This window comes from Ranitomeya imitator, chromosome 3, assembly GCF_032444005.1.
Source record: "Ranitomeya imitator isolate aRanImi1 chromosome 3, aRanImi1.pri, whole genome shotgun sequence".
Lineage (NCBI taxonomy): Eukaryota > Metazoa > Chordata > Amphibia > Anura > Dendrobatidae > Ranitomeya > Ranitomeya imitator.
Genome location: NC_091284.1, coordinates 688,024,993 through 688,052,127, shown reverse-complemented (window position 1 = coordinate 688,052,127; position 27,135 = coordinate 688,024,993). Strand labels below are relative to the sequence as shown.

The 27,135-nt window shown below is 44.9% G+C and overlaps 1 long non-coding RNA gene across 1 annotated transcript in view; it reads right to left on the bottom strand.

Annotated features, from left to right (window-relative positions):
- LOC138670823 (uncharacterized) overlaps positions 1 to 27,135 on the bottom strand; it is a 285,272-nt gene that overhangs the window by 30,925 nt on the left and 227,212 nt on the right. Inside the window, exon 2 of the long non-coding RNA XR_011319382.1 lies at positions 13,724 to 14,679. This is a non-coding gene — a long non-coding RNA (uncharacterized lncRNA). The remainder of the gene's footprint in view (positions 1 to 13,723; positions 14,680 to 27,135) is intronic.

The following is a 27,135-nucleotide window of genomic DNA, read 5'->3' as shown; positions in this document are numbered from 1 at the left end:
CAGATCAAGTTTGGTGAAAATCTGCGCTCCACTCAGACGATCGAAGCATTCAGGAATAAGTGGCAACGTGTATTTGTTCTGTGCACCGTAATGTTGTTTAGACCTCTATAATCAATACAAGGAAGAGAGCCATCCTTCTTCTTCATGAAGAAGAAGCCTGCTCCGGCAAGGGCAGAGGACTTCCAAATAAAACCTTTAGCAAGATTCTCTTGAATATATGCCGACATGGCTTGTGTCTCTATAGGCGAGAGGGGATAGATCCTACCTCTAGGAGGGGTAGCACCAGGAACAAGATCAATGGGACAATCATAGAGTCGGTGCGGAGGAAGACTCTCAGCCTCCCTTTTGTCGAAAACATCTGAGAAAGAACTGTAGACAAAAGGCAAAGTGGAGGAGGAAGAAGAAGAAACACCCACAGGACGCACCGGCAGCACACAATGTTCACGGCAGGACTCTCCCCAGTGCAAAACATTACCATTATGCCAATCTAAAAAGAGATTGTGATTCCACAACCAAGGAAGACCAAGAAGTATAGGATGAGAAAGACTGGCTAAAACATAAAGTGCTATTTTCTCCCTATGCAAAGCCCCTACTTGAAGCTCCACCTCATGTGTAACTTGCATAATGGTCTCTCGTAAAGGTTTACCATCTACGGAAGCAAGGATCAGAGGGTTCTTCAAGGTCCTGACAGGGACAGAAAATGTAATGACCTCCTCCAGCCTAATAAAATTCCTTGCAGTGCCTGAAGCATCCACATAAGCATATAAAGAGAAACCCTTACCACAAATGTGCAATAAAACAGACAAAGTGAGGGGTAGAGAGGTATCACATACACCTAGGGAGGCCTCTCTTGCCTGACCTAGGCGGAGAAGTTTTTGCGGACGTTCAGGACAAGTCCGCAACAGCCACAATAGAAGCATAGTCCTTGAGTATGTCTCTCCTTACGTCATTGTTCAGACATCTTGAGACGATCGACTTGCATCGGTTCAGGAGCGGACGCCGTGGAAGATGTTACGGATCGAGGACTGAATGGTCTATGAGTAGCAGGGGATGGCCGAAGAAGTCTCCTTTCCCGGGCTTGCTCCTAGAAACGAAGATCAATACGGGTAGCCAAGGAAATTAAATCCTCCAAGACTGTTGGAGTATCCCGATCGGCAAGCTCATCCTTTATATGCCCAGAGAGGCCCCGCGAGAAGGCTCCTACCATAGCCTCATTATTCCAGCCTAAGTCGAAAGATAGGGTGCGAAACTGGATGGCGTACTGCCCTACAGTTAGGGAGCCTTGATGGAGATTAAAGAGAGCATCCGGAGTAGAGGCCAGACATCCCGGTTCATTGAAAAAATGACGAAAAGTCTCCAAGAATACAGACAACTGGGAGACTACAGAATCATCTTGCTCCCAGAGCGGTTTAACCCATGCCAAGGCATCACCCTCCAAATGGGAAATCAAAAAGGCTACTTTTGCCCGATCAGTAGGGTATTGCTGGGGCAAAAGTTCAAAATGGAGACGACATTGATTTAAAAAGCCTCGACACAATTTGGGATCACTATTGTACTGTGGAGGTTTTGCCAAGCGGGGAGGAGGGTGAGAAGCAGAGACAGAGGCAGAAGTGGAAGCGGCCGATTGTAAAGAAAGCAACCAGTTGTCTAGCGACGCAATATAGCTAAGAATATGAGCCTGGGTGTCCCACTGCTGAGCTAACTCCTGCTTCAGACCAGCTAACTGAGAAGCATTCCCAGGATCTGAAGACTGAAGTGAGGAAAAACGGGTATCCATAGTCTTCATGAAGGCCATAATACGGGTCTGATTCTCCCGTAAAAAAGACCAGCTCCTTTTGTGCGACAGAAGCGCCAGCAGAATCCAGGCCTGAACTTACTGTAAGGATTCTTATTAGAACCCGAGAGTGGACCATCTGGGTCGTGGCTCTAGAGCCCCCGAGGACGAGCGGACCAGATGGAACCACCCCTTATACAGGGAGCGTTAGGAGCAGGACCAAGGGGGATGGAGAACCAACAGCTAGAGCCAAAGGGGTAACCAAGTCAGAGAGAAGGAGTCTGAAGGCAGAACGGAAAAAACTAGAACTGGGAAAGCTGGGTATATGATGGAACTTCAGGAGCCGGACAGAGACAGAAATGATGCTGCAAAAAAGGAGACAAAGAGTAATAAAGCCAAGAAGACAAGACTAAACACAGGACAAGTACGAGGGGCAATCCAAAAGTAATGATAATCAATACTAAACACAATAAATATAGTCAAAAAATAAATTTATTTTTCTACATAGTCTCGTAACAAGTCTATACATTTAGTCCATCTCTTTTCTAAACTTAGAATTCCCTTCGAAAAAAATTCTTGATCTTGACCCTCAAAAAAATCCCCAACAGCGGTTATCACATCGCTATTGTCGTCAAATTTCTTGCCCTGGAGGTGTTCCTTGAGCCGAGGAAAGAGAAAGAAGTCACTGGGGGCTAGATCTGGTGAATAGGGGGGTGTTCCACCAGTTCAAAGCCCGCTTCTTGAATGGTAGCCATGGCAACAGCAGCTTTGTGAGCCGGCGCGTTATCTTGGTGAAACAACACTCCAGCCCGCAGTTTGCCGCGCCTTTTCTCCTTGATAGCCTCCCGCAATCTTCTTATTTGTTCTGCGTAGTAGGAGCCCGTAATAGTGGCTCCCTTCTCCAAATAGTCCACCATAATAATTCCTTCAGCGTCCTAAAAAACGGACGCCATAACCTTCCCTGCTGAGCTTGACACTTTGAATTTCTTCGGCGTCGGTTCTTTGGCTCGTTTCCATGTCATCGATTGTTGTTTAGTTTCGGGATCAAAGTGGTGGATCCAGGTCTCGTCCATGGTCAAAAAACGTGACAAAAAATATTCCTTGTCTGCTTGGAACTTTTCGAGATTTGCTATTGAAATGTCAAATCGTTTCTTCTTTTGTTCGTCGGTTAACATTTTTGGCACCCAACGCGCGGAGACCTTTCTCATATGCAATTCTTTTGCAAGGATTCTTTGAATACTGCCATATGAGATCCCTGTGACCTCAGCTACATGCCTGATAGTCACTCTTCGATCTGCCAATACAACTTCTTCAACTTTTTTCACATTTTCTTCATTGAGGGACGTGGATGGGCGTCCTTCACGATGTTGATTTTCCGTCGATGTTCTTCCCAGCTTAAATTCCTTGGCCCAGCGTGCAACTGTGGAATATGGAGAAGAGTCCCCCAATGTTTCCACCAAGTCGCTGTGTATGTCTTTGGTAGTCATTTTTTTCAAGCAGAGGTATTTGATGACAGCTCTGAGCTCGTTTTTTTCCATTTTGATGTTCACTCCTCAGCAGTTCATATTCAAATGAATGTAGCTCCCGGGAATCGTGGTCTATTTAAGTAATTTTTTTTCCTGGACTAGTGGGTACCTAAGAGAGAAGAAAACATTTTATTTTAATTTCTGTGTGCAATAGAAATAACCGATTATCACTACTTTTGGATCGCCCCTCGTATATGTAATGACCAAGGACTAGAAAGACAGAGACTCAGGGACAGATCTGGTGGAGACACGGAGTAGGTATGATTGAGACACAGTACTGGAAAGGCGGAGACACGGGTCACTGGCACAGGGCAGGTATGATGCAGATGCGGAGCAGGTATGGCAGAGACACAGGACCGGTATGGCGGAAACGCGGGCATAAGCACTGGGCAGGTATGGCGGAGACACAGGACCAATACAGCGGAGACACGGGGTAAAGGCGCGGGGCTGGTATGTCAGAGACACGGAGCACAGGCACAGGGCAGGTAAGGCAGAGACAATGGGCAAAGACACAGGATAGGTATGGCGGAGACACAGAGCACAGGCACAGGGCAGGTAGGGCAGAGATAGAGGGGAAAGACACAGGGCTGGAATAGGGAAGACATGGAGGAGCCTGAAAGAGACACAGGAATGCTGACAACAAGGAACAGCGAATAATATCAGAAGTTCTGGTGTCTTACCTGGGAAGACACCGGAAAGAAATACCCGATGGCCGCCATATTGGGGCTGAGCAATTGGTTCGCGACCTCCCAGGGAGCCCTGTGGTGCAGGAGGCGCGACTGCGCATGCGCAAAGAAAGGATGCGCCGGGAACCAGAAAAGACAGCAGGGGAGTGTCGAGGGACAGAGTCAGGAGTGCGCCGAGGGATGGAAGAAGGCAGGTAAGTATGCACGGTCATGACAGTGGGTCTTTGTTGTTGCCCACGGCCTCGTCCTCTGAATGCACCATCAGCATCACATCCACTTTCCCGTCCCTTGCCTTAACCATTTTAAATGGACTACTGCACTATTTCAAATGCTCAGCAAAAATGTCTTTATTAGTAGCGAAATAACATGTGATCAGTATCCCTGCAAATCTACGATTTTTCAAACCCAAACACCAAGCAGGCCTCAGCCTGACCTAACAGACTGTATTTATTTATTTATTTTATTTAATTATGCTAAATAGTGCTGTATAGAATTTGAGTATCACACAGCCAAAAAATAAGTACACCGGCCTCCAATGCCCAATCTTGGAGCACAGAGATAGATGACGGCTGTAACGGAGATACCACACTGCCAAATCTGTGGCCTTTCAATTTTTTTATGCTGAATAGCGCTGTATAGAATTTGAGTATCACACAGCCAAAAAATAAGTACACCGGCCTCCAATGCCCAAACTTACAGCAAAGAGATATATGACGGCTGTAACGGAAATACCACACTGGCAAATCTGTGGCCTTTCAATTTTTTTTTATGCTAAATAGCGTTGTATAGAATTTGAGTATCACACAGCCAAAGAATAAGTACACCGGCCTCCAATGACCAAACTTGGAGCACGCAGATATATGAGGCCTTTTTCGGTGAATTTAAAACACCAAAAAATAAAGGGGCACAAGGGTAGCACACACAACTATGCTATGTATGCCTGACAAACTATCACTTTTCAACAGGCCTCAGTCTGACAGAACAGACTGTACATTTTTTTTTTGGGGGGGGGGGAATTTGTGGAAAAAAATAAATAAATAAATAGGTATATAGACAGTAAATAAGCTGCAGTAGCAAGCAGTTATGGAGCTTTTGGAAAGATGCAGAGGGACCAATGGACGCACATACAGTGCCTGCAGGCCTTGCACTGATGTGGATATGCTGTGCCGTGCCTGCCGAGCGCTGCAATTTCGGGACCCACGAGTTAGCCCTAAAAAGGACTGCTGGTTTCTCAGGAGTTGTGGATGTAAGAGTTGAAGACCTACACTTACTCTAAAACCACGATTCTGACCCTATCTCGGCAGCAGCTCTCCCTGCTCTCGCTGAAACAGGAACAGAATGTGGCGAGCAGGGCGGCGCCAGGTCTCTTATATTCGGGATGATGCTGTACGGCCCAGCCAATCACTGCACGACCACAACAAAGATGGCTGCGGCATTTCATGGCCTGGCAGACAATCTCTGCACCGTGATTGGGTCTCTAAAGTCCGCCAAAAATGCAGGGTGGAGACTGCAGTTACTGCCGAATAATCGTGGAAATGCTCGCTGCTCACCGAGTACCCCGATACTCGGGCAAGTAACAAGTAGTGGTGAGCACGTTCGCTCATCACTACTTCCTAGCAACAAAAAAAAATTGTTTCAAAAATTGTGCTCATGTAAAGTAGGCATGGGGGAAATGTTATTTATTAACTTTGTATGACATAACTCTGGTTTAAGGGCATAAAAATGAAAAGTTTGGAAATTTTAACATTTTTGCCAAATTTCCAATTTTTTTCACGATTAAATTTTGTCATAATCATGAAGTACAGAAACACAAAGCTACCGGCGAAGCTACTGGGAGTAGCGATATGCGCTGGGAGCCAGCGGCCTCTGTCATTCCCAGTGAGTAGTACTATTTATTAATTTTATTATGTGTTGAACAGTGCGCTGATAGACATGACTCGGGTGAGGTGTATCCCTAACAGCATGCCTTAGCGTTATTGGCTTAGCATTTATTATTTATAACTAGCGCTGGATTGTTATCAGGTTTATATTATGGGATGATTTTTCATATATGTCCATTGAATGACATCTCATGTGCATCTGTCACACTCGCGTCAGTGACAGATGCACATGTACATCTCCACATTTTTTATTAGTAAGTTATTGTTACCCACTGGGAGTGTTTCTTGGTTCATTTTACCCTTTCTGAGCCTGCTCTATTCATGTCTTCATATACAAGGGATATTGATTATGCATGTATGAGGGTTTTTTCACATGTTTTTAAATGTTTTTATGTCTTTTTTTGCACTTCCTTGTCTCAATAAAGCATTGTTTATGATAATTATATGGGTTGTGTGTGCACTCTTCTTGCGCTGCTTTTCTCTTCTTTATTTATAATCATGAAGTACAATATATCATGAAAAAACAGTTTCATAATCAGTAGGATCCATTGAAGCATTCCAGAGTTATAACCATATAAAATGACACTGGTCAGAACTGTAAAAATTAGCCTGGTCATGAAGGTGAAAATAGGCTTTGGGGTGTAAAGGGGTTAAAAAAGTTCATTTCATAATAATCTTTCCCTGTAAACAGACTGCTGATAACATAATGAACTAGCGAAAAGTTCATTCATAGGGTGAAATAATCTATTACAGATGTCTCACTGCACATTGCTTACTTTGATCTGCCTGTGATTTGCGACCGTTGGTACTGCTCAGTCCATGCTAATAGACCCATGCATAAAAACTTGGCTGAATTAAGGTAAAAGCTGCTAAAGAGATTGTCAGCAGGCTTTATAAAGTGATGCACGTGTGAGGCTCATAATTGTTTTATATCAGAGGCGTAGCTAGGGTTTTGGTTCGGGGGGGGGAGAAACTTCTGAGTGGGCCCCTAACCAGGTAACATTGATTACAACTCGGTGACGCACCCTAATAGTGGAAGAGAACCTCAGCAGATGACCGGACTATAATGATATAGAAAGATAGAAAGATAATGTCTATACATAGACCAACATGGATATTACCGCCATATGGTCAGTGGTAAATGCCAGCCCTACAGAACATATAAGAGATCACAGCACAGTTAGGCTATGTGCCCACATTGCAGAAATGCTGAAAAAATGCATGCGGAATTCTGAAAACAAGTGTGACCAACTTTTTACTATTCATGCTGCCTATGCAGCATCAATAGTAAAAGATAGAATGTTGAAAATAATAAAACAAGTAGGAATTAGTCCTACCGGTAATCGGGTTTCCAGGAGTCCATCATGACAGCACCACCACCAGGAGGTTGTCCTTCGTATCCTTTATAGGGACAGGAACACAGAAGAGGTTAAAACAATACAGTCCTCTTGAATCTTCAAATATGGGTCTTTTATGGAGAGGGCTTGAATTTTGCCAATACCTCTTGCCGATGTTATTGCTATTAAGAAAAGGGCTTTGAGGGTTACTGATTTTAGGTGTGCCTGATCTAGGGGCTCGTATGGCTCTTTACATAGTTCATTCAAAACCAGGTCGAGATCCCAGGGGGTACTGAGCTACATATTGTGGGCCTGAGACGTTGAGTGGCCTTAATAAATCTCGCTACCCAGGGATGATTGGCTAACGGAAAGTCAAAAAAGGAACTCAGGGCTGAAATTTGCACGTTTAATGTACTAGGCCTTAACCCCTTATCAAAGCCAGACTGAAGGAAGTCTAGGATCCTAGGAATATCTGGGCCCTGAGAAATGGATACTGGAACTGTACTTTGTGAGCAGACCTTTTTCCAGACTTTCCGATATATTTCTGGAGTCACCGACTTCCTGCTCTTTTGGATGGTAGCAATGACTGGTTCTGACAGGCCTTTTGACCTGAGGATCTCTTTCTCAGGATCCATGCCGCCAATTGTAATATTCCCGGGTTTTGATGGACTAGAGGGCCCTGAGTTAAGAGGGTCGGTCTTGCTGGTAGATGGACTGGTTCTTTCAAGGACATCCACTTCAGTAGAGAGAACCAGCTCTCTTTGGGCCAGTATGGTACTATTAGGATTACTGATGCCTTGCTCTCCTGGATCTTCCTTAAGACTCTCGGTATTAGAGCCAGTGGTGGAAATGCATAAGTGAGACTCATGTTACAACTCTGTGCCAAGGCGTCTATCCTTGTCGGCCTGTCTCCTAGATTTAAAGAGAAGAACTTTTCTGTTTTTTGTATTTTTCCTGAAGGCAAAGAGATCTATTTCCGGTGTGCCCCATCAATGGGTTAACTGAACAAAGACATCCTGGTTTAGGAACAACTCTGTGGGTTACACCTTTTCCCTGCTTAGAAAGTCTGCCACTTGATTTTCAAAGCCTTCCAGGTGTACTGCTGTGATTGATTTTACTGTGAGTTCTGTCCAGGAGAATATTGCGTCTGACAAGTCCTGTAAGTGACGGTGTCTTGGACCTCCCTGATGTAGTAGGAAGGCAACTGTTGTCGAGTTGTCTGAGAAGATTTGGATATGTCAATCCTTTAACTCTTCCCGATATCTCTTTAGAACTTCCCACACTGCTCTGAGCTCTCTGTAGTTTGACGACCTGTTGTGTATTGACATGGGCCAAGCTCATTGGAAGTAACTTTCCTCCATGTGAGCCCCCCAGCCTCTGAGGCTTGCGTCCATAGTGATGTTCACACACGGAGATGTTCTCCAGCGTCTTCCTTTCTCGAGATTTGTTATAGTGGTCCACCATGACAGTGACCTTTTTGCTTCTTCAGATAATTGCATCCTGTTGTTCAGTGATGTCTCTCTCCAGTCTCATACTGTAAGGACCTCTTGCTGCAAGTGTCTTGAATGATACTGGTTTCATTGAACACTGGGAATACATGAGGTCATCAAACCCAGGACCCTCATGGCTTTCCTTATGGAGATGTACTTTCTCCTCTACCATTTGATTCTCCTTTCTGATTGATTTTATGTTTGTGTTGCGGAAGGTATGAGTGTTCCTGTGTTGAGCCCAGGAGAACTCCGAGAAACAGCTTCTTTGTTTCTGGTTTGAAATTTATTTTTTTAGATTTATTAGCAACCCTAGTTTCTCTAGGACTGACACGGTTGTCGTCAAATGTTCTTCCATCTGTTGTGGGGAATCCGCTATGAGCAGGATATCATCCAAGTAAGGAACTATCAGGATCTCCCTTTCTCTCAGGAAGGTCATAACCTCTGCCATATGTTTGGTGAAGATTTGGGGAGCAGAAGAGAGACCGAATGGTAGGCATCTGAACTGGAAGTGTTGTATACGATCTCGGTCTTTGATAGCAAATCTGAGGCATGGATAGGGACCTGGTAGTAGGCACTTTTTAAATCTAATGTGCTCATTACTGAGCCCTTCCGGGTTAGCGGTATAACAGATCTGAGAGACGTTAGACACTGGTATATCAACCTTTGGCACAGATTCCCATATTTTAGTTTCCTCTGGATCGAATGGAAGGCGATATTTAAAGTCTCTTGGAAATATGAGCTTCTTCCCAATGTCTTCCCATTCTTCCAGGATCATCTCCGTTATATGATGATTTACTGGAAACCCTCTGTTCCTGCGAGCCCTGAGTCCTCCGAACATTTCATCTTGGACTGTTAGAGGTTCTGTGGTGTCGTCCACCTTCATGGTGCTTCTGACGGCCTGCTGGAGCGTGTCTGTTTTCAGAAGAAAACAGATTCCTCTTCCTTTCTTCTGGAAGTACGACTGAGGAACATTCATCTTCCCCGGAATCTGATATAGAGTAGGCTGAGACTTCTTCTTCCAAGCTCAGATCTTGCTCCCATCTGGGTCTTTTAGGATGAGGAGACTGCACCGGTACTAGAGTTGATACCATAGTATGTACTTCTTCTCTGATCATGGATCTTCTGCTATCCAGAAAAGGAGGTTTGTTCCTCTTTTAGTAGCCCCGACATACACCCATCGCATAGTTTCTTAAGGCGTCCTTCTGGCAGTTTGTTTGAGCATAGGGGACATCTATTAGCCTTGAGTTTAGCTACTGCCGTAGAACACTTGGGCGCTTCTTTATCCTGAAATAGATATATAAGAAGGCCCTGTAGCTCCAAATCCAGCTGACCCTAGGAAACCCCACTATGTTCTACTCACATGCTCTGGGGCAAGCTCTGAGGACTGGATGTCTGGACGGTTAGCACTCTCCATCTTTACTAAGTTAAGTGTGCTGTCAACTGTCAGTCTTTAAATAGTTTGTCTCACCTGGCTTCAAAACATCTGATACATCCTCCTTCCGAGCTCAGCTGCTGATGACAATGTGTTGATGACTTCCGGCCATCCTGCACACGCTCCTGGTGGAATGCACGCCGAATCCTGCTCCAGGTTCCGAAGCTCCGCTCCCCAGGCCCACCCGGCACCGCTAGCCCGGGCTGCATGCCTCCAGGCCATCGGCATCACTGCATTGGATCCGACGGGCTGGATGCCGGCCAGAAGCTCTGTCCCTGGAAGTCATCACTGGCGCGCCCCTAGTGATGACACACGCTGGAAGTTCCAGGATCACCACCCGGCGTGCAGCCGAAACAACAGCAGCTATCTGCCCAGAGCCCCTTTGAGAGGGATGCGGCAGAAGATGGGAGGATGGGAGCACACAGCTCAACCTGCACTGAAGGACCTCTTTTGGTATCAGCACTGATTGTGGAGTCTGCCCAAGAACCGAGCCTCCGGTGCCCAGAGCCCTCTAGAGAGGGATGAAGCGGTCCCGGGGAGTCCAGCTCGACCGGCTGCTAAGATCTTCAGCACGGTAATTCCACACCTCTGTACTCCTCTGCATTGGTCCCTGATAGGGACAGGAAAAACACTGAAGGGTGGTGGTAGGGAGGTGCTATTTAACCTCTTCTGTGTTCCTGTCCCTATCAAGGATATGAACGACAACCTCCTGGTAGTGATGCTGTCAGGAGGGACATCCTGGAAATAAAAAATATGGTTATTTTCACCTTCCGACGGCCCCCAATCTCCTCAGCAGTGCTCCCGGTAAGTTCCGTTCCCAGGGATGCTTTGCACGAAGGACCTTTGTGACGTCATGGTCGTGTGACCACGACATCATCCCAGGTCCTTCGCGCAATGCATCCCTATGAACAGAAGCCGCCGCGTGCATCGCTGAGAGGCGGGAGGACTCCAGGGGCCATCAGAAGGTAAGTATATTTTTATTTTGATTCTTTTTCTTACAGAAATATGATTCCCAAGGGCCAGGAGGAGAGTCTCCTCTCCTCCAGGCTAGGTACCATCCGCACATGAAGCGCTTACGTTGCGCATGGTGGGCATAGCCACAAGCGTAAAGTCAGCGTTTCAATGCAATCCTATGGGTACGGAATCGCCGCGATTCCGCAGAAATAATGAACATGCTACAGATTTTACCGCTATGCAATTCCACAGTGGGAAAATCCGCAGCATGGGCACAGCAACTGCGGAATCCCATAGGATTGCATGGGAATGTGGTTTTTAAGAGTTTTTATGTGTTTCCGCTGCGTCAGAAACACGGCAGAAACGTGGGCACACAGCCTTACAGATGGTGACTTATCGCTGACGTTCTTTCTGATGGAATCGTTCACTTTTTCCATCTTTTCCATCTGGCCCAGACTGACATGAAAACTTCTTCCAGCCAGGACTCGGCTGCAGAGAATACAACAAAGACACATTTCACTTCTCATATTCCAGCCATTACTATCTATTCCCAACCTGTACAAACTCCTCATCCTGCTGATATCACAATACTGAGCCGCTGCTGCCTTATGTGTCCTTATTACTGCACCTGCTGTGTGGTTCTTTGTGCCTTCTAAATTCTAAAGCAACCCTATAGAATATAGTAATGCCGGGTGCAAGTGCCCTAGAAAACAGTGCCCACATTTTGCTCCCTAGAAAGTAATTGTGCCCTGTGTGCCCCTTTGACAGTCACAGTAACCTGAGTTCCCCTATAACAATAAGCGCCCACTTAATTTTGAATAATGTCTTGATTCGCCCCTCTGTACAGCTCCCCTATACACAGTATAATGTTCTCTTATACACAGTATAATGCTTCCTCACTGTATAGTACCACCCACACGGTATACTGGCCCCTTAATAGCCCCCAAACTGTTTGATGGCTCCAACACTGTATGATGGCCCCTTCACTGTAATCCCCACACTGTACAATGGCCCATTAGATGGCCTCTATATAGCATAATGAACCAGATTGTCATAAATATAGTATAATGCACTCCCCATAGGCATTATTATTATTATTATTTATTGTTATAGCGCCATTTATTCCATGGCGCATTACATGTAAATACTCTATATTTTATAATGCAACCCCATAGGCAGACTCTATAGCACAAAGCAGCACCTCATAGGCAGACCCTGTAGTATAAGACAGCACCCCATGGGCAGACTTTGTAGTATAAGGCAGCACCCCATAGGCAGACCCTGTATTATAAGGCAGCCCCCATAAAAAACCCCAATAAATAAATACCTCTTTTCCTCCTTGTTCCAGCGGTGCTCCGATCCCCCGCTCATCTCCTGACAGCGGGCGCCGGGTGGTGATGTCTTTGCGCCCACTGTCAGTGTCGGTGACGTCAGACGCTGACAGGGGGATGATGGGAGAAGGAGTGTAGCGCTCCTTCCCTCTTCATCGCAGTCAGCTGTAGCAGCTAAATGCTGAAACAGCTGACCTTGCAGTGATGGGCAGGGGGGCACACTGCTGGCACCGGGTTCCCCCCACCTGCTCAGGGGCCCCATAGCAGCTGGCGGCAGAGCAGGGAGGTAGATTCTCCCTGCTCTGACACAGAATGCAACTGTATCGATGTTCTGCGTGCACCGATACAGTTGCAGTAGCGTAGCTCCGGGTGGGCCCCCTGTGAGGACCGGGTCCACGGTGATGGCCCCCTCTGCCCCACCCCGGAAGCTACGCTACTGCCGTATATACTATTTCTATACCTCTATTGATACTAAAGCCATCGTTTAAACCACCAAACCTGTTATAGTTGTTCTTGAACTGTCTACTGCATATGCCTGCATTCCAGCCATTGCTAAGTGTGGAATCCTACATACTAAAAGGAACACACTAAAATCCAGAATCCCAGGCAGCAGGGCTCGATTGAGAGGGCACTCAAAGTAAATGGCAAACTCTTTAACTTAATAAAGTTTATACACCATGAAAGCTCTTATTAATCATAGGATGCCCACTCCCTCTGGCTTTACCTTGGTCTAATTGACTATTCTATATTTACTTACTCTCCATGACTTCCAGGACACTGACCTAGCTATTTCTATGGTTTTGGATCTGATCTTGTCCTTCTGTCCATGATATTGATCATCTGTTTCTGACCTTGACATGTTTGATTTTTTTCCCCAGCTAGAAACAACAAAAACCTGAAATATTCTAACAATAGTAGTCCGCAATCTCTTAAACTACAGCTACTCCTATAGTGGTGTCTGAACGACACCACCTGGCAGGACTCAAATATCATACAGTAGACGAGGAGATAGAAACAAAACACCGGCTTTATTGAAAAACATAGTAATATATGCCGGAAAATAAGACTAAACAGTTAATGTAATAATAACAGTAATAATAGATATAAGGAGAGATAGCTGGAGCATGTCACACAAGCTGCAGTCCAGCTATGGTAATTCAAAGTTCAATACAAACAGTATAAACAAGTTTCACAAATTACTCTTTTGTAAATTATTACCTGGCTTCCGATAATTGTGCCATGCTGCCACAGCGTCCTAGCTAAAGAACCATGCTCTACACCCTAACACAGTTAAACAGTGGTGTTTCACTCACAGTTCTGCAGATTAGAAGAAAGTATAGTAGCTACTGCTTGGTCCTGTTGTAGTTCAGCCGAGTTTGTTGTGTTGAGCTCTTCCTTCAGGTTAACTGATCACTCTTTTTTCAGATCCGGGCAAGTCTCACTCCCACTTTCAATACTGAGAGATGACTGGTGTCACAGTTCCACCTGTAAGTGTATCTTTGACATATTTACTGACAGCTCGGCCATCCAATCCAGTACAGGGGCATGCTGAAGCTGTCAGTACTTTAATTGACAGCTTGGCCATCCAATCTGGTACAGGGATGTGCTGAGATGTCAGTGTGTTGATTGACAGCTTGACTATCCAATCTGTGATTGGGAGGCATTGGCTGTCTCCAAGTGTTCACTATCCTGGCTGATTGCCATGCTACTTAGTGAGCTGCTTCTCCCTGACCTCGGACAGACAAACATTCAACTTCTGAGGTTTGTGCGCCCTGTGCCTTGAGTTCTGTATGCTTGATCATTTGCTGCCTGACGTTGGACTTCGTTCTAACCATCCAACTGTTTAACCCCTTCTGCTGTGATCCATTATTCTCCTGTTATTCTGACCTAGGTACGTTGCCTGACCATGCTTTTGACTCTTCCTTCTGTTTAACATTTTCCTGCCTTCTGACCTTGGACTTCTTGACCATTCTGACTCATGGCTTGGCCGTGAGAAGTGACTACCATCACCACTGGTACCACAGTGTTATTTTTTCTCTCAGGTTACAGGTGTTAGGGGAGAACTATTCTGGCTGTGCAATGCGACTCTTTCCTTTTGGGCATGGTCCTGGTAATCAATCCTGCAGTAGCTGGGCACTATCTTTTCTCTTGAAGCTGTTAGTTGATTTGTCAGTCTCTCATTGTTAGGACACATAAAACATTCCTGGCAGTCTTCTTCAAACACGAGGCTTCACTTCCTGCTTCTTCTCTAAAACCAACACACAGCAAACTGCAGGAGAGAAAAGACTAGTCCAATTACATACAAATCAGAGGAGCTCATGGTCTCTTAAAGTCACAGTGTCATTCAGTGCCTAGCAAGGGCTGACCCCCTACATTCAAATAACTTAGCATTTATGCTACTTGTGAGCAAGACCTAACTGTCCAAGTAAAGTGGGTGCGATTTCATGAAACTTCCTGCCTTTGTGCATCCAACAATGCTGTTGAACTGTGCAATCTGGGTACATTTTTTTCTCTGTAGGCTTCTATAGGGAGGCTGAAAAATGCAAGTAAAAATGCAATTACATTTTAAGTACAGAGTTAAAGTTTTGTTCTTTTATAAAAAAAAGCATTAAAAGTGTCTCCTCAAATCTTCACAAAAATGCATCAAATATAGGGTTAAAGGCATGAAAAAATGCAATAATCAGAGAAGATCCATATTGCTTAGTGTGGTGTATACATCTGCAGAAAACATACTGTACAGATAAATAGCAGACAGATGATAACCATAGAAAGGAATTTAAAGAAATTTAAGACTTAGTCCTGACCTGGGACAGTGGAGCAACTTCCCCAAATCATGACTGTCCCGCTGGATCAAGGACAATTGTGAGCTATACAGAAGATCCACAAAATAGTTACTGTATATCCCAAATAACACATTTAATTCTCTCACAATGTCTGTTTGAGTACTGAATGATTCTGCTGAAGTCTGCAAGACACAGTACACCCACAGGAGCTTTTATGACATGTCATTCTAAATCAATAAATATTAACCCCTTCACGACATGCGCCGTACTAGTACTGCGCATGTCGTGTCACCCCCTTTGATGTGGGCTCCGGCGGTGAGCCCACATCAAAGTCGCGACATGTCAGCTGTTTTGTACAGCTGACATGTGAGCGCATTAGCGGCGGGTGAAATCGCTATTCACCCGCCGCTATTAACCTGTTAAATGCCGCTGTCAAACGCAGACAGCGGCATTTCACAGGCGCTTCCGGCCGTAAATGATGTCATCGCCGACCCCCGTCACATGATCGGGGGTCGGCCATGCATGAGGAAGGTAACCATAGAGGTCCTTGAGACCTCTATGGTTACTGATGCCGGCCTGCTGTGAGCGCCCCCCTGTGGTCGGCGCTCACAGCACACCTGCATTTCAGCTACATAGCAGCGATCTGATGATCGCTGCTATGTAGCAGAGCCGATCAGGCTATGCCAGCTTCTATCCTCCCATGGAGGCTATTGAAGCATGGCACAAGTAAAAAAAATGTTTTTAAAAATATGAAAAAAATATAAAAAATATAAAAGTTTAAATCACCCCCCTTTCGCCCCATCCTAAATAAAACCATTAAAAAAAAAAAAAACGACACGTATTTGGTATCGCTGCGTTCAGAATCGCCCGATCTATCAATAATAAAAAAAACATTCACCTGATCGCTAAACAGCGTAGCGATAAAAAAATCCGAAACGCCAGAATTACGTTTTTTTGGTCGCCGTGACATTGCATTAAAATGCAATAACGGGCGATCAAAATAACATATCTGCACCAAAATGGTATCATTAAAAACGTCAGCTCGGCACGCAAAAAATAAGCCCTCAACCGACCCCAGATCATGAAAAATTGAGACGCTTCGGGTATCGGAATATGGCACTTTTTTTTTTAAGCAAAGTTTTGAATTTTTTTTCACCACTTGGATAAAAAATAACCTAGTCATGTTAGATGTCTATGTACTCGTATTGACCTAGATAATCACAATGGCAGGTTAATTTTAGCATTTAATGAACCTAGCAAAAAAGCCAAGCAAAAAACAAGTGTGGGATTGCACTTTTTTTGCAATTTCACCGCACTTGGAATTTTTTTCCCGGTTTCTAGTAAAAGACATGGTAAAACCAATGGTGTCGTTCAAAAGTACAACTCGTCCCGCAAAAAATAAGCGCTCACATGCCCATATTGACGGAAAAATAAAAAAGTTATGGCTCTGGGAAGGAGGGAAGTGAAAAATGAAAACGCAAAAACGAAAAAGGGCCGCGACTTGAAGGGTTTAATATAAAGGTGGTCCTCCTTTGCAGCAGCTATAAAAGCTTTCACTCTTAAGGTTTCTACAAGATTTTTTAGTGTGTTTGTTGCATTTTCTGCTCATTCGTCCAGCATTTGTGAGATTAGATACTCACGTTGGATAAGAAGATCTGGGTCAAAACTTCACAATAATGCATGCCAAACTGGGTTGGGTTGAGGTCATGTATGTGTGTGGGACAGTCTCATTTTTTCAATGCCAAGATTACCCAACCATGCTTTTATGGACTTTTCTTTGTGAACGGTGTTACAGTTATGCTAGAACACAAAAAACTTCCCACAAAGTTGGAAGTAAACAATTGTATAAAATATCTTGATATTCTTAAGCATTAAGATTTATTTTTAGTGAAGCTAATGAGGTCTAGGCTGACCCCTGAAAAAGAACCCTATAGCTTTATCCCTCCTCCACCAATCTTAACAGTTGGCACAATGCAGTCATTCTCATAACACTCTTGGCGGTTGCATAACCCTAACTTGTTGATCAGATTGAGTGACTAGTTAAACTACAGAAGATGTTTCCATTGCTCTAGTGGTGGCGGCTCTACACCACTCCATCCGAAACATGACACTGTGATTGGTGTTGCAAGGCTGATGTTAATGCCAGTGGAAGTTTGGATTCTACAGTTATTGAGTCAGCAGAGCATTGTCAATTTTTATGCACTGTGCGACCATGCTCTGGAACTTTACATGGACTGCCACTTTGAAGCTGAGGTGATGTTTTTTAAAAAATGGTGACATGTTTTGGCCTTGTAGTTCTTACTGTGTGTGTTAACCCCTTCATCTCATTTTCCATTTTTTCCATGAGCATAGTTGTATAAGGGCTTGTTTTTTTCAGTACGCGTTGTACTTTTTAATTACACCATTCATTCCACCATATAGTTTACTGGAAAAGTGAAAAAACATTCAATGTGCGGTGAAATTGCAAAAAAAAAAAAATGCAATACTACAATGGAGTTTTTTTATTTACCAATTCACTATGTGGTAACACTTAACTGGCAATATTATTCCTCAGGTCAATATGAGTATTTTGATATATAGATTATTCATATAATTTTTTTTCTATTTAAGTGGTGAAAAAAAAATTGAAAATTTGTATGAAAATTTTTTTTTGCTTTTGTCTCCATTTACCAACATCCATAGCATTTTTTTTTTTTGGGATATGGGACTGTGTGCAGGTTAATTTTTTATGACCTGAGCTGACGTTTTTACCGATATCATTTGGTAGATACAATGCTTTGATTGCCTCTTACTACATTTTATTGCAATGTTGCGGCTGCCAAGAAACGTAATTAGGTTGATTTAAACTTTGAGGTTTCTTTTTTATTTTTTTTCATGTATTACAGAAATAATGATCTCCTGTGAATGCCATCCATAGGCTAGCATTCACAGGATGATTGTATTGACAAGTATGGGGGTCACCAGTAGAACCCCAGCTGTCATGACAATCCATCTACTTCCCACAACCAGGTCACAGGCGCGTCAATGACGATCACAGAATGTCAATGCGTAGTGCATTTTAAATGATGCTACCAGAGATTGACAGCAGAATTTAACATGTTAACAGCACCGCTCCACCCATGGCTGTTAAAGCAGAGGCATATCTGGGAGGAGTCGGCCAGGCATGTGCCCTGGATGCAGCCGACATGGGGGTTGCAGTCAGGCCGCCTAATGGGGCGGTCCGAAGAGTCTCCCCTGGAGGCTGCACTTTGCGACCCTCTGGACTGGAAATCGGTCGTTTTCAGTGCGGGTTGTCAAGAGAAGCTGCAGCACACCGGCTTCCATAGATCAATTGTCACAGTGACTCCAGCAGTATGATCAGGTCATGTGGTCACCCTGTGGATGTCACTCGCCAGTGCTGCTGAGGCGCACACTGGTGGTAAGTGCTCCAGTGGAGCTCAAGATACCAAAGATTAAGTGCATGGAGGGGGAAGATTTGAGGATACAGTTCGGGAAGCAAGGAAGGGACAGGTGCACACAGAATATGGGCAGCTAGAGAAATTTGAAGACAAAATGAGGAGTAAGAAATGTGGCATGTATGAGGAAACAATATGGAGGGATGAGTGCAGACACAGTATGGTGAAGGGGCGAATGGGTGCATACACTGAGTAGTAGGCGGAGGATGGGTGTAGACAGTATGGTGAGTTGGGGGTTCCATTTGACTGCAGTATGGGGAACAAAGGGGAATGTATGCAGACACAGTATGGCGAGTGAGGTTGATGGGATGTGTGGAAAAACAGTATGGGTAGTCGGGTGGAGTGTGAACAGGCAATATAGAGCGTGATGGGGTAAATATATGAGGAGACAGCATAGTGAACAGGGGGATTGAGAGGAGACTGTATGAGGAGAGAGGGGAAAATGTGTGAGGAGACTATCCAGGGTAACTGCGAGGAGACAGTATGGTGAACAGGGGGGATGTGAGAGGAGACAGTATGAGGAGGGAGGGGAATAGTGTGAAGAGACAGTATGGGGGTAGAAAATTGAGTTGGTACAGAATATAGACTGAGTAGTGGGGGTGTAGCCTGAGGGGCAGTATAAGGGCACAACCAGAAGGGGACAGTAAGCCAAGGAGGGGAATTATGATGAAGAGTAGTGATGAAAGAGTATACTCTTTGCTCGGGTTTTCCTGAACATGCTCGGTTGATCTCTGAGTATTTGTTAATGCTCAGAGATTTAGTTTGCGTTGCCTCAGTTGCATGATTTGCAGCTGCTGGACAAACTGAATACATGTTGGGGTTGCCATGTTGCTTGGGAATCCTCAAATGTATTCTGCCTGTCAAGCAGCTGTAAATCATGCAGCTGCATGGAGAAAAACAATCTCCGAGCACTAACAAATATTCGGAGACCACCGAGCGTGCTCGGGAAAACCCAAGCAACGAGTATACTCGCTCATCACTAATGAAGAGGTACAGTATAGAGACTCGGCCCTATAAGGGGGACCCAGTATGAGATGACAGTGTGACGTCAGCGATGAGCCATGGATGAGAAACATCATCATGGAGTCGGGACAAGGTGAAGAAGAAGAGAAAGAGAAGACTTCAATCAGAGACAACACCATCTATAAGGTACCTAGATGTAAATGTTTTTTGTGATACTGACTAATTTTCATGTCTTTTATTATGTTAGGCACACATAAGGGGTTGTCCAAGTTTTTCATGAGCCAGCAGTCATTCTATGATTGCAGATTCTGAATTCTCACAGTGCGCAATATGATTTGCATGCATGCGGTCACATGCCCACTAGACATGCAAGGTCACGCTAATTGAAAATGAACTGAGTGATGCCAAACACATCTGGTTGGAATGTGGTGAGAACTATAGAAATCGCATACTTGTACTGCCATTGGCAAGGGAGAATCCTAAAAGTGTGCAGTGCATGCGCTGTGAGAATTCAGAAGCCTGCAGTCACAAATCACAAACTCATCCCAAACCTGGATGCACCCTTTAATTATAAAATGAAGCCCTGTTGCCAATCCTAACAGCTTGTAAGATCCTTACTGTCAGGATTCAACACTGCTCGCCTGTTCCATCAGTCATCACAATTCACTCATTTGCAATTTTCATACTTACGGTCACGTGATAACAAGCATCTCTTCCTGCTTCTCTCAGTTTTTCACTGAACATTGAGAGAATTAGGGAGAGCAGCTTGTCAGGATGTGACTAAGTGTGCAAATCACATATGTGCTTGGGGTAGGGGAAGTCACCAAAATGAATTCTTGCCCTGGGTGCTAGAAAACCTAAATGCACCTCTTGTTAAAGGCACATGATAGTGCAGCGCCCCAGAGTCCTGGTCGTTGCAGTAATGTCGTTCTTCCACCAGTTACGTCTGATGGCACCAAAGGAGTTCACCCTGCCAGGTATCACAGCCACACACACACTTCACACGCCGGCCACCAGGGGGAGCAAAAGGTTCTATCTATTAGGCCACTCCTCACACTTGGGTAAAACTGGGGGGTTGGTTAGGAAGTCAGACAGTTGGAGCCAGGAGGAGGGGAGGAGAGGAGCAGACTGGGCTCGGCCCAGGAAAGGGAAAGAAGGACACGGAGCTGCACCTGCAACCCATGCGGCAGCCTCCTAAGAAAGGACAAGAAAGGAAATGTGCCGTAGTGAGTGAGCACAGAAGTCATAGCAACAGGAGTAAAATAACAGCGGGAGACCAGCTAGAAGCAGGCTGCCTCCCTCTGAGCGCAGATCCTGTGGCCGGAACACCGAGGGAGTAATAGACTCTACGCTTTACTTCAGAGACCGACAGGGCAGTCAATTCCAAGTTGGCTGTCCGACCTAAAAACCTAAGCAGACAAGGTGGCAATGTGGAGGAAGGGCGACGCTAGGGTCCCTATAAAATAGCCTCAGGCCACCACCGTCATACGGGTTATGTCCTATCCATCTGGGGGACAGAGAGAGAGAAGTAACAAGAGTGAGGACCTTATGGTAGCTAATGCAAGTAGGGACCTATTACGTTACTGTGCGCAAGGGGAAGGCTACTGATTTCGACCTGGATAAGGAGACTCTGGAAATGCCATCAGACCGGCCGGACTCTGCCTACCTTGTCATCCAGCACCCTGGACTGTGGATGCTGAAGCCTTCAGTAAAGGTAAAGAGATTGCACCTGCGCCTTACATCATCCACCATAACCATCTACACTTCTGGGAAGCCCTCGGGATATACTTCACCATCTAGCTGCCATTCCATCACCCCAGCTGACCCCTAAGCAGCATCGGTCACCCTGACCGAATACCACAGGTGGCGTCACGAACACTACTGTTATCTACGAACTCTGCCTTTTATTGGGCGCCCCTCTTAGGGCCACGGTCCGGGTCGGGCCACCATGACATCCTCGCTGATGGAACTGAAGGACCCGGTACCGAGTACCCTATTGCCCTTACATGGGAGCAATCCAATAGCTTATTTAATCAGCCATTATATGGAGGGAAATATGCAAGCTAAGCATGTGAGTCCGCATCAAAGCAGGGACACAACATAGGACATCATATATTGTGGAGTAATGAAACATGACTGTAAACAAATACCATTATTACTCATTTCTTAGGATTAAAGATTGTTGGGGAATTGCTAGTTTATGAAACTTGATTTCAGAGAGCCTATAATTTAATAAGCACCACTGCACCAGGGAAGGAAAAGAGTAGAAAATAGCATTTAATACTATAAGACAGGGTTGGGAATTTAGTTTTCCAAAGGGAAACAGGACAGACCCTGACTGCTGTGGAGGGCAGTGCCAATAGATGGAACTTAATTCCGACCAATGGTATTATTATAGTTATTATTATTATGACGTAATTTCTTATATGATTATTGGTATAAATGTAATTGCTTAACTATGTTTAACTGGGCTATGTTAACTAGCTGCTACAAGTTACTATAGGGCTTATCGGAAGTTTATGAAAAGTTTACAAAAAGCAGTAACTCATATTGCTTCTATTACCAAGCAATTATAATAAGTAGAGATGAATATATCAATTCAAAGCAAATTAAATTAATGTTTAATTTTAGGAACTGTGCATGTCCTTGTAATTTTGAACGACTTGGGATTTGATTTGCAGGAATCACAAAAAAATGCCCTCCACCTTTTTACATATTGCAGAAAATTCCTTCAGCCACAAAAAGTTAAAATAACTCAGGCAAGGGCATTCTCTTAATGCCTTGCCATTATGATATCACGTGATACAAAGCAGTCAATCAAGAGGGACTGTTTTAGCCCCTATTAAGGCCAAGGCAGGGAATGAAGCAGCCATTTTAAGGTGATTTAGACTAGTAAGCTCACAGCTTAGCAATAGAAATAGCAAAAGAAAGCCCTAAAATATTTGATAGTACTCTTATGATAGTGTAGCAACTCACTTGAGAAAACAGGTAACACGCTAAAAACTGCATCTGACCCTGCCCGTTCCTGAACAGACTAGCGATCCAGACTTCGTAGACCCTAGTGGTTCCTGAGTGAGCTGAGATAGCCCTAACCACAGAGTAGATGATTGCAACTTGGGCGTATGCTGCCTGAAAGGCCGTTGAGCAATTCATGTTCCTCCTAAAGAATTGGAGGTCAGAGCTGAGTGCTAATTACCAACAGAGGAGAAAGTGTGCTGAAATAGAAAGAGACTCAGAGTGAGTAAAACCAACCATGACATACAAAATAAAGGATTAGGCACATACTGTTGGGGGATATGCCTCCTACTCACTTAAGAAACAGAAGATAGGTAAACAGTAAAGGACATAAACAGAAGTGAGATAAATCCTTTCTGGTCTTTCACTGACTGGCTGTCACGTGTTTACCGCGACAGACAGTAGCCAGAAGATTACAGTGTCTGATTTCTCATCCTCCTGCACTGATTAAAAGCACTTCACCATCACATTAAATGGTGCAGGTTTATTTTAGCAGTGCAGGGGTTAATCTGTTCAGTTGAGAGCTCCTGGAAGCTTTCCAGCATTAAGGCTCAACTGTTTATTGTTAGCCGCTCCCATCTCCTATATAATCTGGGCTGAGGGCAGATTCAGGAACTAAGGCAAGGTATGTGGTTCCGGCGCCTTCACCATCAGAAGTAGTCTGGGGAACAGAGGGTGAGCTAGGGGGTCTCTAGTGTTAGGGACTGGGAAGAAGCCCCTGGTCCTGGGACATCAAACAACAGAGTCAAGACATTTTACTGAATCTGTCCACTACCAACAAAATTACAGTATTACCTGCCGTCACTGGTAGATCAGTGATAAAATCGACTGATAAATTAGTCCAAGCTCTACTGGGAATCGCCAGTAGTTGGAGAGACCCCGACGGATGAGTATAAGAGGTTTTAGAACGCGCACAGACACTGCTATCGGCCAAAAACGCAGAGTAAGAAGATCTGTGGTGGCTTTATTACCGGGATGTCTGGCCAAGTCGAATCATGATGTTCACTAAGAATTCTCAGATGGAGATTGACAGGTACAAAAAGTTTACCTAACGGACAGGCAGCAGGGTGCCCTCCTGAGCCTCAGCAACCTCTTTCTCAAGATTGGAGCATATAGACGCAATAACCACCCCATTTTGTAGTATCGGAAACAGTTCACAATTATCTCCACCCCCAGGAAAACAACGAAATAAGGCATCTGCCTTAATGTTCTTGCTCCCAGGCCTACAGTATATGTAACAAAAAAGTTAACCCCTCCATCCCAAAGCCTGTTTTCGCCTTCCTGACCAGGCCAATTTTTCAATTCCGACCACTGTCACTGTATGAGGTCATAACTATAGAATGCTTCTACGGATCCCAGTGATTCTGAGAGAGTTTTTTCATGACATATTATACTTTATGATAGTGGTAAAATTTATTTGATATGTCTTGCGTTTATTTGTTAAAAAAACAAATTTGGTGAAAATTTTGAAAATTTTGCAATTTTGAAAATTTTAATTTTTATGTCCTTAAATCAGAGAGTCATCGCACAAAGTAGTTAATAATTAACATTTCCCACATGTCTACTTTACATAAGCACAATTTTGGAAATAATTTTTTTTGTTAAGGCTGGTTAATCTGCAGCGTTTTAAACGCATCTGCAAGTGGTGGAAAAAACGCATGTAAACGCGTACAAACGCAGCGTTTTTTAGACGCATGCATTAACGCGTGCGGCTTAAAAAACGCTGCTTTTGTACGCGTTTACATGCATTTTTTCCTGCGTTTGCGTTTTTGGTGCGCATGATGAGAAATTTCACAAGAGAAAAATCAAGCTAACCAGACACCACCAATGGGACTAGAGAGGGCGTATATGATGGGATCTCTATATATAAACCCTAGGGCTTCTGAAATTGTAACAGTTTGCTACTGTATCCTGTGTCATGATGGATCTTCGCATGGAGAGCTTTTATTTCAACCTGGATTTCAGCTTCAAGCTGTTTCTTGCCTGAGAAGGAGACAGTGTAGGCATTTTTGGAGGCACCCCATTATTGAACTACGTGAGAGCCGTGGAGCCTATCACACGCTCTATGCCGAGCTGAATGCCAACCCGGAGAAATTCCATGAGTACATGCGAATGTCGCAAGAATCGTTCCGGGATTTGCTTTCTCGTGTCCAAGGAGCCATACGGCAACAGGACACCCAGCTCCGTAGAGCGATTCCACCCGAGGAACGTCTGCTGGTGACATTAAGGTACGTTCAAAATCTAAACCAATGACAGTCCAAATTTAGTTTTTTTTTTGTGTATTTTCATTTTTTTTTTTGGGGGGGGGGTAACCACACCATAAAAAGAATAGATTGTAATTTTTTGTTTGTTTGTGTTTTTCTTCCAGATTTCTGGCCACAAGAGAGAATTTATCATCCCTCCACTTCCAATACCGGCTTGGAATATCCACCCTGTCCGGAATAGTTGTGGACACCTGTCGGGCATTGTGGAATGTACTTCGGGATGAGTTTATACCCCTACCCACCGCGGACATTTGGCGTGAAATTGCAGAAAAATTCTGGAATGTGTGTGATTTCCCCAACTGTTTAGGAGCGGTGGATGGAAAGCACATCCACATTATCAAACCTGCCAGAACCGGATCGGAGTTTTTTTTAACTATAAGAAATATTTTTCTGTAGTGCTCATGGCAATCGCTGATGCAGACTGTCCCTTCATCGATGTGGACATTGGAGTTTTTAGCCGTGGCAACGATTCCCAGACTTTCAAAAACTCGGATATGGGCCGGCATGTGTATGGCAACAATTTCAATTTTCCCCCGCCACAGCCTCTCCCCAACAATCAAGGTCCACCGATGCCATTTGCTATGGTTGGGGATGAGGCCTTCCAGATGTGTGAGAATCTACTGAAGCCCTATTCCAGTCGGGACTTGAACCACAGTAGAAGGATCTTTAACTACAGACTGACCAGGGCCCGAAGAACAGTAGAGTGTACCTTTGGCATTCTGGTCGCTAAATGGCGCATTCTTGCATCAGCCATAAATCTAAAAGTGGAAACAGTTGACGAGGTGGTCAAAGCCTGTGTGGTTCTCCACAATTACATGTATGTAGGTATGTATGCTAAATGCATTTGTTGCATTGTATTACTTACTGCTGTCCATCCATGCTGGGGTCACAGGAGATATTAACGTGTGTTCAAGGTGTTAGAGCATATGTTTGCAGCCAGGTCTAGTGCCTTTGATCTTGTAACCTCCCCCGGGGTGTTGGCCAATTGCTAATTTATCCCAAATAAGGACCCACAATCCCTCTCACCTGATCCTTTAGTCAGTCCTATAAATTTAGTAGCTTCTTAAGGGGTGCACGCGTGTGGGGTCAGGCACGCACATCCCTGCAGCAAAGCATCACGGCAGCTAAGCATACAGACGCCGCAGTTATTTCAATGGCAGTCACGGCAGGAATCAGGACCCCACTTTATGTATCTGTTTCTTCTGGGTGTGTCTTCCGAGTAAGCACTTCTTATTACTTGGATCTAGCTTTTCTATTAACCCATCTTACTTCTTCGCCATGTTTACCTATGCCCCTACAGTGTTTGCTCCACTAGTCCTCTCTCTCCTTCGCTATCACAAATCCCAGCACTCTCTAACCTAATAATCATCTCCCCTTCCCTCTTATCTCCCCACCTGTCCTCCCCTGCTGACCTGCTCCTCAACCTCAAATCTGTCCAACAAACACATAAAACAAGTCGGCCACTCTCTTTCTCCCACCTGCTCTCTCTCTCTCTCCTTCTCCTCACTGCTGGAGACATATCTCCCATCCCTGGACCCCCACATCTCATACCTCCCATTCCGCAATCTTTCCAACATAAAACCCGTGCCCCTGACGCCCACCCCCCTGCTCCCTCTCTCTGGAGCACTCTGGAATGCCCGCTCAATCTGCAATAAGCTTCATGTGATTCACGACCTTTTTCTCTCCCGCAATCTTGCCTTCCTTGGCCTCACAGAAACATGGCTAACACCCTCTGACACCGCCTCCCCTGCTGCGCTGTGTTACGGAGGCCTCCACTTCACCCACACCCCTCGACCCGGCAACAAACATGGTGGAGGAGTGGGTCTTCTCCTTTCTTCAAACTGCACCTTTAACCCAATCCCACCTCTTCCCTCCCTTATCCTCCCCTCTTTTGAAGTCCATTCTGTCCACATCTACTCTTCCTCCAGCCTCCAAGTGGCCGTCATATACCGACCTCCAGGCCCGGCCACTGCCTTTATTGACCAATTCTCCACCTGGCTTCTTCACTTTCTCTCTGCTGACACTCCCACCATCATCATGGGTGACTTCAACATCCCCATTGATACCCTTCAGTCAACAGCCTCCAAACTTCTGTCCCTTACCTCATCCTTTGGACTTACTCAGTGGTCCTCCGCAGCCACCCACATGGATGGGCATACACTAGACCTGGTATTCACCCGTCTCTGCTCTCTATCTAACTTCACCACCTCCCCTCTCCCTCTATCCGACCACCATCTGCTCACCT